The sequence below is a fragment of the Tamandua tetradactyla genome (genome assembly GCF_023851605.1).
Source record: "Tamandua tetradactyla isolate mTamTet1 chromosome 18 unlocalized genomic scaffold, mTamTet1.pri SUPER_18_unloc_1, whole genome shotgun sequence".
NCBI classification, from domain to species: domain Eukaryota; kingdom Metazoa; phylum Chordata; class Mammalia; order Pilosa; family Myrmecophagidae; genus Tamandua; species Tamandua tetradactyla.
The window spans coordinates 2,524,524-2,539,664 of NW_027518250.1; the positions used below are offsets into that span (position 1 = coordinate 2,524,524).

The 15,141-nt window shown below is 41.8% G+C and overlaps 1 long non-coding RNA gene across 8 annotated transcripts in view; it reads left to right on the forward strand.

Moving 5' to 3' along the window:
- LOC143672865 (uncharacterized) overlaps positions 1-14,580 on the forward strand; it is a 31,447-nt gene extending 16,867 nt beyond the window's left edge. For 2 of the 8 annotated variants that reach the window (XR_013170074.1, XR_013170077.1), the window contains 3 exons: positions 65-188; positions 6,027-6,364; positions 8,180-13,217. This is a non-coding gene — a long non-coding RNA (uncharacterized LOC143672865). The other 6 variants (XR_013170075.1, XR_013170076.1, XR_013170081.1 and 3 more) reach the window with 6 other exon arrangements.
- Positions 14,581-15,141: the final 561 nt, after the last annotated feature.

Here is a 15,141-nt window from a genome sequence, read left to right on the forward strand (position 1 = left end):
TCTTGTATATTTTCTATAAAACCTAAGTATGACCTTCAGATTGAACAGAGATGTCTTGTTACAGACAGTATCATTCAAGAACATCACTGTGGAGTTAACCCAGGAGGAGTGGCAGCTCCTGGGACCTGCCCAGAGGACCCTGTACAGAGATGTGATGCTAGAGAACTACAGCCACCTTGTCTTAGTGGGTGAGCATGTTTGCATGACTTACCTGTATACCTCTCTATAGAAGATATTTCCTTTAAATTTTGCCTTTACACCTGTATACTTTATTTAGAGTTTATGTTAAATATTTAGTTAAATATTTAGTCTTTTCTTTCAGGAGTCTAAAGTAACTGAACATTCTTAGGACTGGAGTGTTTGAAAGCAATGGGAAGTTTACATGAGACCTTCACGTTGCTGCCTTGGAAGCTTTGTCTTCTTCCACTTTTGGAAACCAAAAGGCTCATTTAGCTGACCTAAGTTCTCAGTTGTTCCCATTTCAAACCAGAGGTGGTTTTGAAGTTGAAACAAAGAAAAGGGCTGTGGTTGTTAGAGGAACAATTCTCAAACTAGAGTTGCCCAGGTAGGTTACTGAGCAGTGCCAGACAGAATCCTGCAGATGGAAGGAGACTTCAGAAAGTTAACTCTGAAGTGAACACCTTTATTTTCCAGAATTATTTTTAGAAGGCCAAAAGATACAAAAAGCACCAAAAGAATAGGCTTGGCTATGTTAAAATTAAGAACTTTGTCATATAAGCTATCATTAAATAGGTGAAAAGAAAAGCCACAGAGTGGCAGAATGGGTTCAAGTAGCCTAGAAAGGATAAGCATCCTGAAATTATAAAGAACTTCTGTAAGTGAATGTGTGAAAAAGGTAGGCAACCCAAGTAAAAATGAGCAAAAGAGTATGAACTGGAACTTTCTGTGAAATCTGAATGGCCTTGAATACATGTTCAGTCTCATTAATTTTGAGGTAAATGTGAAATAAAACAGGGAGCTACCCAAGAGATGAGATTAACGAATCCAGCAATGCCAAGTGCTGGTGAGAGGTAGAATATGGGAGACCCTCATGCAGTGATGGTGGAAATATAAACTGGTAGAGCCACTTGAAGTCAGGATGATATTAGCAGGTTAAAATGAAGTTATGCATAGGTTATTAGGGGGTAGAAATAGGGTAGAGATTGGGTAATTGGGGCTGAAGGGATACAGATTGTGCAACAGGATTGGTGGTAAAAATTCAGAATGGATAGCACAGTACTACCTGATTGTAGCACAATAATATAAGTACACTGAATGAAGCTGAATGTGAGAATGATAGAGGGAGAAGGGCTGGGGGCACATATGAAATCAGGAGAAAATGTAGATGATAAAGTCTGAGATGGTATAATTTAGGAATGCCTAGAGTGTACAATAATAGTGACTAAATGTACAAATTAAAAAAATGTTTTTGCATGAGGAAGAACAAAGGAATGTCAGTATTGAGGCAGTTGAAAATAGATAGTCATTCATATTTTATAACTTCAACTTCTGTGTGAGACTAAAGGGAGAAATGTTTATTTGGCGCAAAGTTTATATTTTGACTAGTGCACTTCCTAATTTAACTTGTATGGTCAATTTAATTGAACACCATAAGTGCATGGAACCTTGAATAGGGCATGAGATTTTGTTGGTTTGTCCAGGTTAGTGTGATGCCCCGATAAATCCCAGAGTGATATGAACAGTGAATAAAGAAGTATTCCCAAAGACCCCTTGGAATGGATGGAATGGGGAGAAAGGGGGAAAATTCAACTTCCCCATTTGAAAAATTCCTGATATTCTCACAAGCAGTGGGGACAACCAAATCAATAGGCCAAGACTTTGAACTTAGGGTTTGCCCCAAAGAAACTTATCCCTGAAAGGATAGGCTAAGCCTAGTTAAAATAGGTCTAAGGGTCACCCCCAGAGAAACCCTTTGGTTGCTCAGATGTGGCCTCTCTCTAAGTCAACATGGCAATAGAATTCACTGCCCTCCCCCCACTACTTGGTATGTGAATCCCAGGGATATAAACCTTCCTGGCAACATGAGACAGAAATCCTGGGATGGGCTGGGACTTGGCATCAAAGAATTGAGAAACCCTTTGTGACTAAAAGGGGGAATAGAGAAATGAGACAAAATTAAGTGTCACTGGCTGAGAGATTTCAAACAGAGTCAAGAGGTTATCCTGGAGGTTATTCTTACACATTATGTAGATATCCCCTTTTTAGTTTATGAGGATTAGAGTGAGGAAAGGTCCTTAAACTGTAGATCTGTGTTCCAGTAGCCATGTTTCTTGAAGATAATTGTATAATGATATAACTTTTGCAATGTGACTGTGTGATTGTGAAAACCTTGTGTCTGATGCTCCTTTTATCAAGGGCATGGACAGATGAGTAAAAAATATGGATGAAAAATAAACAAATAATAGGGGGAACAAAGGTTAAAGTAAATTCAGTAAATTGAAATACTAATGGTCAGAGAGAGAAGTAAGGGGTGTGGCATTTGTGAGTTTTTCTTTTTCTTTCTTTTGCTGGAGTGATGCAAATTTTCAAAAAAATGATCATGGTAATGAATACACAACCATATGATGATACTGTGAGCCATTGATTGTACACCATGTATGGAATGTTTGTATGTCAAGAATGTATGTTTTTGTGTACATGTAAAAACAGGAAAATAAAAACAAAAAAAACCTTACCAAAATTGACACAGAAGAATTAAAATATCTGAATGCCCTAAACAATAATTTTTAAAAGTTATGCATACCATATAGTCATTCAATGCTTTTCCTAACTGTATAATCTGGAAAAAGTCATGATTATACCCTCTAGGATGCATAAAATAATACTTAGAGCATTATTTTTTATAATTGCCAAACATTGGTTTATTAACAGTAGATGGGAGAAACAGTGATATTCTTTATGGAATATTAGGCAGCTACAGAAAAACTTGTTAAATGTTTAGAAACATACTAAGCAAAAGAAACCAAAAGAATATGCCTATATGGTTACATTTATGTAAAGGTCAGAAACAGACAAAATTCAACTGCATTTTTAGAAATTCGTATGTTAGTCATGAAATATAAGGAAAAGCAAAGATCAAATGACATGAATATTAAGGAGTGGTGAAATTTCAGCATAAAGAAGTTGTGATCAGGCAAAAATAGTAAATACAAGTTTTTACAGAGCCAATCATGTTCTATTTCTTGACTTAGTTTATAATACTATATTAAAAATTATTTAGCACTTGTAATGCCATATTCCATAAGAGTTTTATGCAGATGTGTATTATGTTTCACACCTAATAAAGACATAAGAGATGGACCAAAAGTGACAGATGATATTTGTAACACATATAACTGAAATAGGCAGGCATTTAGAATGCATAAATAGTTGAAACTTTCCTTAATTTTCCTATGATAAGGACTTCATGATACCCCATTTAAAGTTGCACTCCTCACATCCAGTACTTCATGTCTTCCCTCCTCCACTTTATTTTTCTCCAAACCCATTCTCACCATCTAATGTAACATAAATTGCTGATATATATATATATATATATTTCCCCCCCAATGGGCAGGTACCAGGAAGCGAACCCGAGTCTCTGGCATGGCAGGTGAGAACTCTGCCACTGAGCTGCCATTGCCACCCTGCTTATATATATATTACTGTGTCTCTATGTCCTCTCATATAAGCCCTAGGAGGATAAGTATTTCTCTCTATTTTCATTAATGTTTCATCCCCATTGTACTTGAAAATATGCTCATCACACATTCAGAAATCAGCAAATAGTTTTTGAAGTTGAACATCATACAAGTTATTTCATAAAGTAAATAATTAAAATGGAAAATGGGCAAAAAACAGATCAGACATTTTTCAAAGGTAAAGTTCAAATACCGACCATGCATATTCATTACCTTATTAGTGATCTGGCAGGTGTAATTTCATATCATGAATTATGAATTTATATACCCAACAAGTTGTCAAAGAGTAAGAAGGCTGACTCTACCCAGAGAGTGATAGTTTGGTGTAATGTCATAACAGGGATTTCACAAGGCAAACCGCAGTATGAATTGGCACAGTACCCTGGAGAAGGAGGTGGGCATTACACTTAAAGTGAATATATTCATTCTGTATCCAGCAGTTCCACTCCCTAGCTTACATACTCTAGAAAAATCCTACTGTATATGTTCACCAGGAAAAAGGATGTCAAGCTCAACAATACTTGTAAGAATAAAAACTAGAAATGATCTGATATACTCCTACAGTGTTGATTAAAAGTCAGTCATATTTCCATATAGGATTATTGAATTCGCCTTTTGAAAAACCATTCCATTTCTGGTGTATTGCATTCCTGCAGCTGGCAAACCAGAACCGATGTTGGTGCCAGAGAGTGGGGTGCTGCTGCTGCAGTTTGCAAACACCAAAGAAGTTGAAATGGCTTTTGAAATGGATGAGGGAAGGATGTGGGCTGATTGTGAGAACCTTGACAGAGGAGGCCTGGAATGCTCTGAAGAAACTGTTGGTGGAAATGTGGCCTCTAGAGTTACCTCTGATGAGGCCGTAGACAGAAAAGAGGCATGTGCGATTGCAAACTCGAAGAAAGGCGATCCTTGTTTTCCTATAGCATTTAGTCGGGTGGAATGGACGAGTGGCTTTGTCTGGAAGGTAGATTTCAAATGCCATGAACTTGGATATTTAGCATGAGAGATCTCCCCATGAAATGTCAAAAGTGCAGCCTGGTTTCTCCTGACATTATCGTCAGATGTGACCGGGGAGAGATAAGCTGAGGCCTGAACTCTTGGCTAGCAAGAAACCAGAAGTTGATGTTCTGGGAAAGTATGGGCTTCCCGGAAGGCAGACACCAGAGAGTAGTGCACCCTGTGAGGACGGAAGCAGTCAGTGTTTTCTGAGAAAGCCAGGATTGGGCCTGGAGTTCTCCAGGGAGGGTTTGTGGGCATGCTGTCTGTCTGATGGGTATGATCCAAGGCTACTGCCTTGAAAGCCAATGAGAGGGCTGTGGGACCTGTAGAAAGGGAGCCACTGCCAGTCTGGACTGTGGGGTTCAGAGAAGGTACAGCATGGAAGAAAACTGAGTTCAGAGGCAAAAGCTTGGAGGCTGAGTTCTGAAGTCAAGAAGCCTCAGGCGAGGAGAGTGGACACACCCAAGCCCGTGGAGAAGGGTGAGTTTGCCCCAAAGGCCAAGGATGGGCCTTCCACCTGGTGGCAGTGGAAGCATCGTTCTGCCTCAGGCTTTTCAGAGAGTGGAGCACATTCCCTGGGGTTTGGGGAGACCCTGACTACAGCCACATGGTGGGGTGAGCATGTGCCGCAGAGATGGCACAGAGCCTGAGTGCCGCCTCCGTGCTGGGAGAGTGTGGTGCCAAGAAAAAGGTGTTCTCCCCAGTGTCCCAGAAGGTTCCCTTTGTTGAGAGGCAGAGCTGTGCAGAGGCCTTTGTTCAAGGTGGGCCTGCTGCTTTCAAGAGGCCCACGGACGAATGACTGTCAGACCTGAACATCCGATGGACTGTGTCCTGCAGATTTTCGAATCTGCTTGGGTCCTGTGTCCCCTGTGTTCCCTCCACCCTGTCGGACAGCATATGGGTATCCCAGGACTGTTCCTCCTTCGTCCTTTGGCAGCAAATGGCTTGTCTTGGGTTTTTAGAAGTCCAAAGCCAGAGGGTAATTTTGCCTTTCAGAGACCGTGCCATAATGAACTTTGGAAGGACTTTGTTCATTTCTCACTTTGTATGTCGTGTCGGTTGTTAGCGAAGTGCTCTGAGGTTCGCTGATACTGTTCTGGAATGAATGAGTTTTGCACGTGGGAGAAACAGATCTTTTTTAGGGTCCAAACGGTGAAATGTGCTGGTTTGAAGGAATGCATGTCCCCTAGACAAGCGGTGTTCTAATTACAATCCCATTTCCAAAAGGCAGAATCATCCCCATCCTGTACACTGTGTTTCAGACTGGAGTCACATACTCTCCCTGCAGGTGTGATTTAATCAAGCATTTTTGTTTAACTCGATTAGGCGGCGACATGACTCCAGTCATTTCCGTGGGTCTCGGTATGGTTCTGGAGCACTGTGAAAGAGGAAGCATTTTGGAGAATGAGAGACACACAGAGAGCAGAGCAGAATGACCTGGCCACAGGAAGCAGAGTCCACCAGCCAGCGACTTTTGGAGAAGAAGAAGGAACATGCCTCCCAGGGAGCCTTCTGAAACCGGAAGCCGGGAGAGAAAGCTGGCAGATGATGCCGTGCCCACCGTGTTTCCGTCCAGACGAGAAAGGCACCCTGACCGTGTTCACCATGTGCCTTCTCACTTGAGAGAGAAACCCTGCTCTTCATCGGACTCCTTGATCCCTAAGGTATCTTTCCCTGGATGCCTTCGATTGGAATTGCTATAGACTTGTTTTAATTGGGTCATCGGCTCGGCCTTAGGATGGTCAACTGGTAACTTATTGAATTCACCTTTTGAAAAACCATTCCGTTTCTGGTGTATCGCATTGCTGCAGCTGGCAAAACAGAAACGATGTTGGTACCGGAGAGTGGGGTGCAGCTGCTGCAGTTTGCAAACACCAAAGATGTTGGAATGGCTTTCTAAACGCATGAGGGAAGGATGTGGGCTAATTGTGAGAACCTTGACAGAGAAGGCCTGGAATGCTCTGAAGAAACTGTTGGTAGAAATGTGGCCTCTAGAGTTACCTCTGATGAGGCCGTAGACAGAAAAGAGGCCTGTGCGATTGCAGACCGGCAGAGAGGCGATCCTTGTTTTTCAATAGCATGTAGTCGGGCGGAATGGCCTAGTGGCTTTGTCTGGAAGGTAGATTTCAGAAGCCACGAACTTGGATATTTAGCATGAGAGCTCTCCCGATGAAATGTCGAAAGTGCAGCCTGGCTTCTCCTCACGTTCTCGTCAGATGTGACCGGAGAGAGATAAGCTGAGGCCTGAACCCTTGGGTAGGAAGAAAGGAGAAGTTGATGTTCGGGAAAAGTGTGGGCGTCCAGGAACGGAGACGCCAGAGAGTAGTGCTCCCTGTGAGGACGGAACCAGTCAGTGTTTTCAGAGAAAGCCAGGATCGGACATGGAGTTCTCCAGGGAGGGTTTGTGGACACGCCGTCTGTGTGATGGGCATGATGCAAGGCTACTGCCTTGAAAGCCAACGAGAGGGCTGTGGAATACTGTACAAAGAGAGCCACTGCCAGTCTGGACTGTGGGTTTCAGAGAAGGGACACCGTGTAAGAAAACTGAGTTCAGAGGCAAAAGCATGGAGGCTGAGGTCTGAAGTCAGGAGGCCTCGGGCCAGGAGAGCGGACACACCCAAGCCCGTGGAGAGGGTGAGTTTGCCCCAAAGGCCGAGGATGGGCCTTCCACCTCGTGGCAGTGGAAGCGTCATTCGGCCTCAGGCCTTGCAGAGTGTGGGGCCCATTCCCTGGGGTTTGGGGAGTGCCTGGCTGCCAACACATGGTGGAGTGGGGTTGTGCGGCAGAGATGGCACAGGGTCACGGTGCCGCAGCCATGCTGGGAGAGGGTGGTGCCAAGAAAAAGGTGTTCTCCCCAGTGTCCCACAAGGTTCCCTTTGGAGAGAGGCAGACCTCTGCAGAGGCCTTTGTTACGGGTGGGCCTGCTGCTGTCAGAAGCCCCACGGACCGATGACTGTCAGACTTTGAAATCCAATGGACTTTGTCCGGCAGGTTTTCGAATCTGCTTGGGTCCTGTGTCCCCATGTTCCCTCCACGCTGTCGGACAGCACATGGGCATCCCAGGCCTGTTCCTCCTTCGTCTGTTGGCCGCGGATGACTTGTCTTGGGTTTTTAGAGGTCCAAAGCCAGAGGGTAATTTTGCCGTTCAGAGACCGTGCCATAAGGAGCTTTGAAAGGACTTTGTTCGTTTCTCACTTTGTGTTTCATGTCTGTTGCTAGCGAAGTGGTCTGAGGTTGCCTGATATGGTTATGGAATGCATGTATTTTGCACATGGGAGAAATAGGTCCTTTTTAGGGTCCAAACGGTGAAATGTGCTGATTGGAAGGGATGCATGTCCTCTAGACGAGCTACGTTCTAATTTCAATCCCATTTGAAAAAGGCAGAATAATTTCCATCCAATACTGAGTGTTTGAAAGTGGAATCAGATCCTCTCCCTGCAGGTGTGATTTAATCAGGCGTTTTTGTTTCGCTCATTTAGGTGACGGCATGACTCCAGTCATTTCAGTGGGTCTCGGTATGGTTCTGGAGTCCTGGGAAAGAGGACACATTTTGTAGCATGACAGATGCAGAGAGAGGAGAGCAGAACGACCTGGCCACGAGAAGCAGAGTCCACCAGCCAGCGATTTTTGGAGAAGAAGGAACATGCCTCCCAGGGAGCCTCCTGATACCAGTGGCCGGGAGAGAAAGCTGGCAGATGACGCCGTGCCCACCGTGTTTCCGTCCAGACGAGAGAGGCACCCTGACCGTGTTCACCATGTGCCTCTGCAGACGAGAGAGAAAGTCTGACTGTGTTCCCCATGTGCCTTCTCACTTGAGAGAGAAACCCTGCCCTTCATCGGCCTCCTTGATCCCCAAGGTATCTTTCCCTGGATGCCTTCGATTGGAATTGCTATAAACTTGTTTTAATTGGGTCCTTTGCTCGGCCTTGGAACTGTCAACGAGCAGCTCATTAAAGTGGCCTTTTGAAACACCATTCCGTGTCCGGTGTATCGCATTCCTGCAGCTGGCAAGGCAGCACCAATTTTGGTCGCGGAGCGTGGGGTGCAGCTGCTGCAGTTTGCAAACACCAAAGATGTTGGAATGGCTTTCTAAACGGATGAGGGAAGGATGTGGGCTAATTGTGAGAACCTTGACAGAGAAGGCCTGGAATGCTCTGAAGAAACTGTTGGTAGAAATGTGGCCTCTAGAGTTACCTCTGATGAGGCCGTAGACAGAAAAGAGGCCTGTGCGATTGCAGACATGGCAGAAAGGCGATCCTTGTTTTCCAATAGCATGTAGTCGGGCGGAATGGCCTAGTGGCTTTGTCTGGAAGGTAGATTTCAGAAGCCACGAACTTGGATATTTAGCATGAGAGCTCTCCCGATGAAATGTCGAAAGTGCAGCCTGGTTTCTCCTCACGTTCTCGTCAGATGTGACCGGAGAGAGATAAGCTGAGGCCTGAACCCTTGGGTAGGAAGAAAGGAGAAGTTGATGTTCGGGAAAAGTGTGGGCGTCCAGGAACGGAGACGCCAGAGAGTAGTGCTCCCTGTGAGGACGGAACCAGTCAGTGTTTTCAGAGAAAGCCAGGATCGGACGTGGAGTTCTCCAGGGAGGGTTTGTGGACACGCCGTCTGTGTGATGGGCATGATGCAAGGCTACTGCCTTGAAAGCCAACGAGAGGGCTGTGGGATACTGTACAAAGAGAGCCACTGCCAGTCTGGACTGTGGGTTTCAGAGAAGGGACACCGTGTAAGAAAACTGAGTTCAGAGGCAAAAGCATGGAGGCTGAGGTCTGAAGTCAGGAGGCCTCGGGCCAGGAGAGCGGACACCCCAAGCCAGTGGAGAGGGTGAGTTTGCCCCAAAGGCCGAGGATGGGCCTTCCACCTCATGGCAGTGGAAGCGTCATTCGGCCTCAGGCCTTGCAGAGTGTGGGGCCCATTCCCTGGTGTTTGGGGAGTGCCTGGCTGCCAACACATGGTGGAGTGGGGTTGTGCGGCCGAGATGGCACAGAGTCAGGGTGCCGCAGCCATGCTGGGAGAGGGTGGTGCCAAGAAAAAGATGTTCTCCCCAGTGTCCCACAAGGTTCCCTTTGGAGAGAGGCAGACCTGCAGAGGCCTTTGTTACGGGTGGGCCTGCTGCTGTCAGAAGCCCCACGGACCGATGACTGTCAGACTTTGAAATCCAATGGACTTTGTCCGGCAGGTTTTCGAATCTGCTTGGGTCCTGTGTCCCCATGTTCCCTCCACGCTGTCGGACAGCACATGGGCATCCCAGGCCTGTTCCTCCTTCGTCTGTTGGCCGCGGATGACTTGTCTTGGGTTTTTAGAGGTCCAAAGCCAGAGGGTAATTTTGCCGTTCAGAGACCGTGCCATAAGGAGCTTTGAAAGGACTTTGTTCGTTTCTCACTTTGTGTTTCATGTCTGTTGCTAGCGAAGTGGTCTGAGGTTGCCTGATACGCTTATGGAATGCATGTATTTTGCACATGGGAGAAACAGGTCCTTTTTAGGGTCCAAACGGTGTAATGTGCTGATTTGAAGGGGTGCGTGTCCCCTAAACAAGCTGTGTCTTATTTCAATCCCATTTGAAAAAGGCAGAATAATTCCCATCCAATACTGAATGTTTGAAAGTGGAATCAGATCCTCTTCCTGCAGGTGTGATTTAATCGGGCGTTTTTTTTCGCTCATTTAGGTGACGGCATGACTCCAGTCATTTCAGTGGGCCTTGCAGAGAGTGGGGCCCATTCCCTGGGTTTTGAGGAGTGCCTGGCTGCCACCACATGGTGGGGTGGGCTTTTGCCACAGAGATGGCACAGAGCCAGGGTGCCGCAGCCATACTGGGTGAGGGTGGTCCCAAGAAAATGGTTTCTCCCCAGTGTTATTTTTCAGTTATTTGTATGTTAGGTCTTTGCATTTTTGCTAGCCAAATCTTTACAAAAGTTCCTCTTCTTTTATTGTATTTATAATAAATATTATTATTTATCCATTTATGCAACCACATGTTACATAAAAATCAATAAGATATTTAACAAAATATCAATACAATATTTTAGAGATAGAAAAATCTTAGATAATTAGATGATTAAAATCATATTTTTATTTGAGAGAGAGGAAACTGACATCCAGGCTACTTACAGCAAGCCTGGATTCCAGTCCTGGATTCTGATCCTACCTCTGCCACTATCAATTCATGATCATTTAAGTCAAGTTAGTAGGACTGTTAAAAATATCCATATTGGTAAATGAGTGGTTTGGGATTGATTGTTTGGCAATTCCCAACATAAAAGTATGTCATTCCAAAATACCTTTCCCGAGGATTCTTAGCTATTTAGCAGTGCTTCTAACATTTACACCTGTTCTCCTTTCTCAGGTTCAATATACAAGATATTGTTTTCCTTTTGCAAATCCAACTTCCATGCTAGAAGTTAAAGTGAGACCATGATTCTATATTCTCAGACACAGCAGTAAATGTTCTTGTTTTCTTTGTATCTCAATGCTTACCTATAAAACACTGTTTCCTGGATTTCTACTGTGATAGTTCCAGGGAGCAGGAAAGGACTTTCCCTTTTTTCCAATACTAAATCATCAGAGTTAACTGTGGCATTGCATCCTTTCTTTAGATGCCACATAAAGTTTTAGGTCACCAGAACACTGGAGGTAGTCCAATGGCTATTTTGTGTGTGGGTGTAAAACTAGAGTTATTTTATTTCCTTAACTGGAGAAGAATAGAGTATTGAAAAGCACATGGGTTTTGAAGTAAGACAGATCTACCTTCAAATACCGCTTTTTTGGTGTTATTTTCTACTTGAAAAAAAGCCATTATTTTTTTGACTTGAACAACTGTAATGAAACAGCAATGATATGTAAATGATAAAATACATGAGCAAGAAAGCAGTGTACTGAACCCCAGTGGGAAAGAGAAAGTAACCACCTTCCCAAGCTTCCTTCATCTAAACTCCCCAGGAAGGTTACAAAGCATGTTAATTATTTTTTTAAAATTTTTGTGTATGACCATTGTTTGAGAAATTAAGCAGTTAATTGAACTTCAGGCTGAACTTCAATATATTTCATATAGGATTCACCAAAAACATCTAAGGAACAAATACCTCTTGGTTTAGTATTTAAAAGTTTCTACCAATTGCTAATGTGAATAAGAACTACAGAGATACATAGGGCCTTAAGTCTTTCATTGAAAATCATTTGCTACTACTGTTTTAATAGGATGAGGACTTCAGTGAGTTTTATCTGAGAAACATTGAAATAGTTTTTATATATTGAACTTTTTACTCTTTTTCTTTTCTTTGCAATGAGACAAATTGTTTAGCAGTTATGAGTCATGTGAAAAACCCAGACTGCAGGGGCCCACTAGTTTTACTACTTACTGACTTTATGAAAGTGGTTATTTTGCCTTTTAGTGCCTCATGTTTCTCAGTTTAAAGTGTGATGATAAAAGTATCAATCTCTAGAGTAGAAGTGACTATTCAATGAATTAATAAATGTAAAGTGCAAAGAATAATACCTTGAAATTCACTCTTAGTGAGCTCCCTCAATGCATGTTTTCTTCCAATAGAATATAAGTGTTACAGGGATGTTATGGACAGATAGGCCAAGTGCAGCCTGCGACCTTTCCCTGAGACACAAATAAACCCTGTTTTCTGGGTTAAACATTTTAGCCTGCTCCTAAGATGGGTTAATTGCAGGCTGAGTACCTTTTCCAAGTGACTGGAGATCAAATGCATCCCCTACCAGATAGTGGCTTGGAAGCACATTCCTTTCCCTTTTGCCCCAAACATAAGTAAGCATTCAACTTGAGAATGTTTGACTAAGAATGTGCATTTTATAGGACCTGACCCACCCCTGCTGTTATGTATTTGTTCATAGTAGGGAGGCAGTGGGGTTCTTCACAGAGACTGGTTATGGGGGATAAAAGCTGAATTTGCTTTGTGTCTTTTTTAAGTGAGTAAACTTTGTTCCATCCAGTGCCTGTGCAAGTCAGGTCTTTTTTGGTCAACCTTTTATCAGAGTGGATTGACATCTACATGGGTAAGACTGTAAAGGGGGTAATGGGTGTCCCTTTCTCCAACAGTTTGGAGTAGTGAATAAAGTTGACAGGGAGGTTTTTTTGGTCATTGCTACTATATCATGAGCGTTTAGAATGGTACCTGACAAAATCAACACATATTTATTGATATAGCAAATAAATAAGTAAATTCAATATAAACTGTTTTCTAACAATTCTTTAAAAGTGCAGAGTTAATGTCATTTATATAATAACAATTTATTACAAAATTTGGTACATTGCATTTATCAATTCCATGTATTGATATTTTTTCATAAAGCCCCACAAGTACCCTTTGAGGTAGTATTACTCATATCCCCATTTTAAATATGAAGAACCTGATATTCATAAAGTTGAGTATAAGCTATTCAATGTCCCTCATTTGTTAAATGTTGGAGTCAGATTTATGCCCAAATCAAATATGACTTATAGACAAAATATGATTTTCCCATCATTGACAGGAGATATATCCCTTTTCTAATCTCTACAGAAATCTTTATTCCAGAAAATGCAATAATTGCATTGAGTTTAAAAGTTAGACATTGTCGTCCCTGGCCATTAGAGAAATGCAAATCAAAATCACAATGAGATATCATCTCACACCCACCAGAATGGCCATTATCAACAAAACAGAAAATGACAAGTGCTGGAGAGGATGCGGTGAAAGAGGCACACTTATCCACTGTTGGTGGGAATGTCAAATGGTGCAACCACTGTGGAAAGCAGTTTGGCGGTTCCTCAAAAAGCTGAATATAGAATTGCCATACGACCCAGCAATACCATTGCTGGGAATCTACTCAAAGGAATTAAGGGCAAAAACTCAAACAGACATTTGCACACCAATGTTTATAGCAGCGTTATTTACAATTGCAAAGAGATGGAAACAGCCAAAATGTCCATCAACAGACGAGTGGCTAAACAAACTGTGGTATATACATACGATGGAATATTATGCAGCGTTAAGACAGGATAAACTTATGAAGCATGTAATAACATGGATGGACCTAGAAAACATTATGCTGAGTGAGTCTAGCCAAAAGCTAAAAGACAAATACTGTATGGTCCCAATGATGTGAATCGACACTCGAGAATAAACTTGGAATATGTCATTGGTAACAGAGTTCAACAGGAGTTAGAAACAGGGTAAGATAATGGGTAATTGGAGCTGATGGAATACAGACGGTGCAATAGGACTAGATACAAAAACTCAAAAATGGACAGTACAATAATACCTAATTGTAAAGTAATCATGTTAAAATACTGAACGAAGCTGCATCCGAGCTATAGGTTCTTGTTTTGTTTTGTTGTGTTTGTTTTGTTCTTATTATTATTACTTTTATTTTTTTCTCTATATTAACATTCTATATCTTTTTCTGTTATACTGCTAGTTCTTCTAAACCGATGCAAATGTACTAAGAAACGATGATCATGCATCTATGTGATGATGTTAAGAATTACTGATTGCATATGTAGAATGGTATGATGTCTAAAAAAAAAAAATGGTCAGCACAATACTGCCTAATTGTAATGTAATTATGTTGGAACGCTGAATGAAGCTGCATCTGATCTATAGTTTTTTTTTGTTTGTTTTGTTTTTTTTTCTCTTATATATTTTTGTACTTTTTATTTTTATTTGTGTTTTCTCTCTGTGTTATCACTTTATTTCTTTTTCTGTTGTCGTGCTATTTCTTTCTCTAAATCGATGCATATGTACTGAGAAATGATGACCATACACCTATGTGATGATATTAAGAATTACTGATTGCATATGTAGAATGGATTGATTTCTAATGTTGTGTTAGTTAATTTTTTTAATTAATAAAAAAATAAATAAATAAATAAAAAATTAAAAAAAGGGAAAAAAAAAGTTAGACATTGTCATTTCAAAGCAGAACACATAAAATGTTCTCAGAAATGAGTGTTTCAGTTATATCTTAACATATAGCAAAAAGGACTTAAAGATGGCATCCCATAAACAAGCAAACCCTTAAAATTTTAAGAATGTAAATTTCATTGATTTTCATCTAGGCTGAAGGTCACCTTGGAATAAGTTGGTATGTAGCTCACAAAACATACAACAAAAAACAATGAAACAATCAGAAAGCCAAAGTTAAAATTTTTCAGCAGTTAGAACTTACAAGAAAATAAGAATTCACAGCCTACCATCAAATACATGGTAAAAATTAATTATTTTGTGCCTGATGAAGGATATAAATAACATCTATGTAAAGCTAAAGCTTATATCAAAGAGAACAAGGAATGATATAGCATTTTTCTTATTTTTGCAAGAATGAGAATTTAGACCCAAAATCAAAAAGAAAACTGCATTCACATTTGCAAATATATGATTATTAAAAATTTGTATCATCTCATGCCATAGAAAAAAACAACTGATAAAAATTAGAT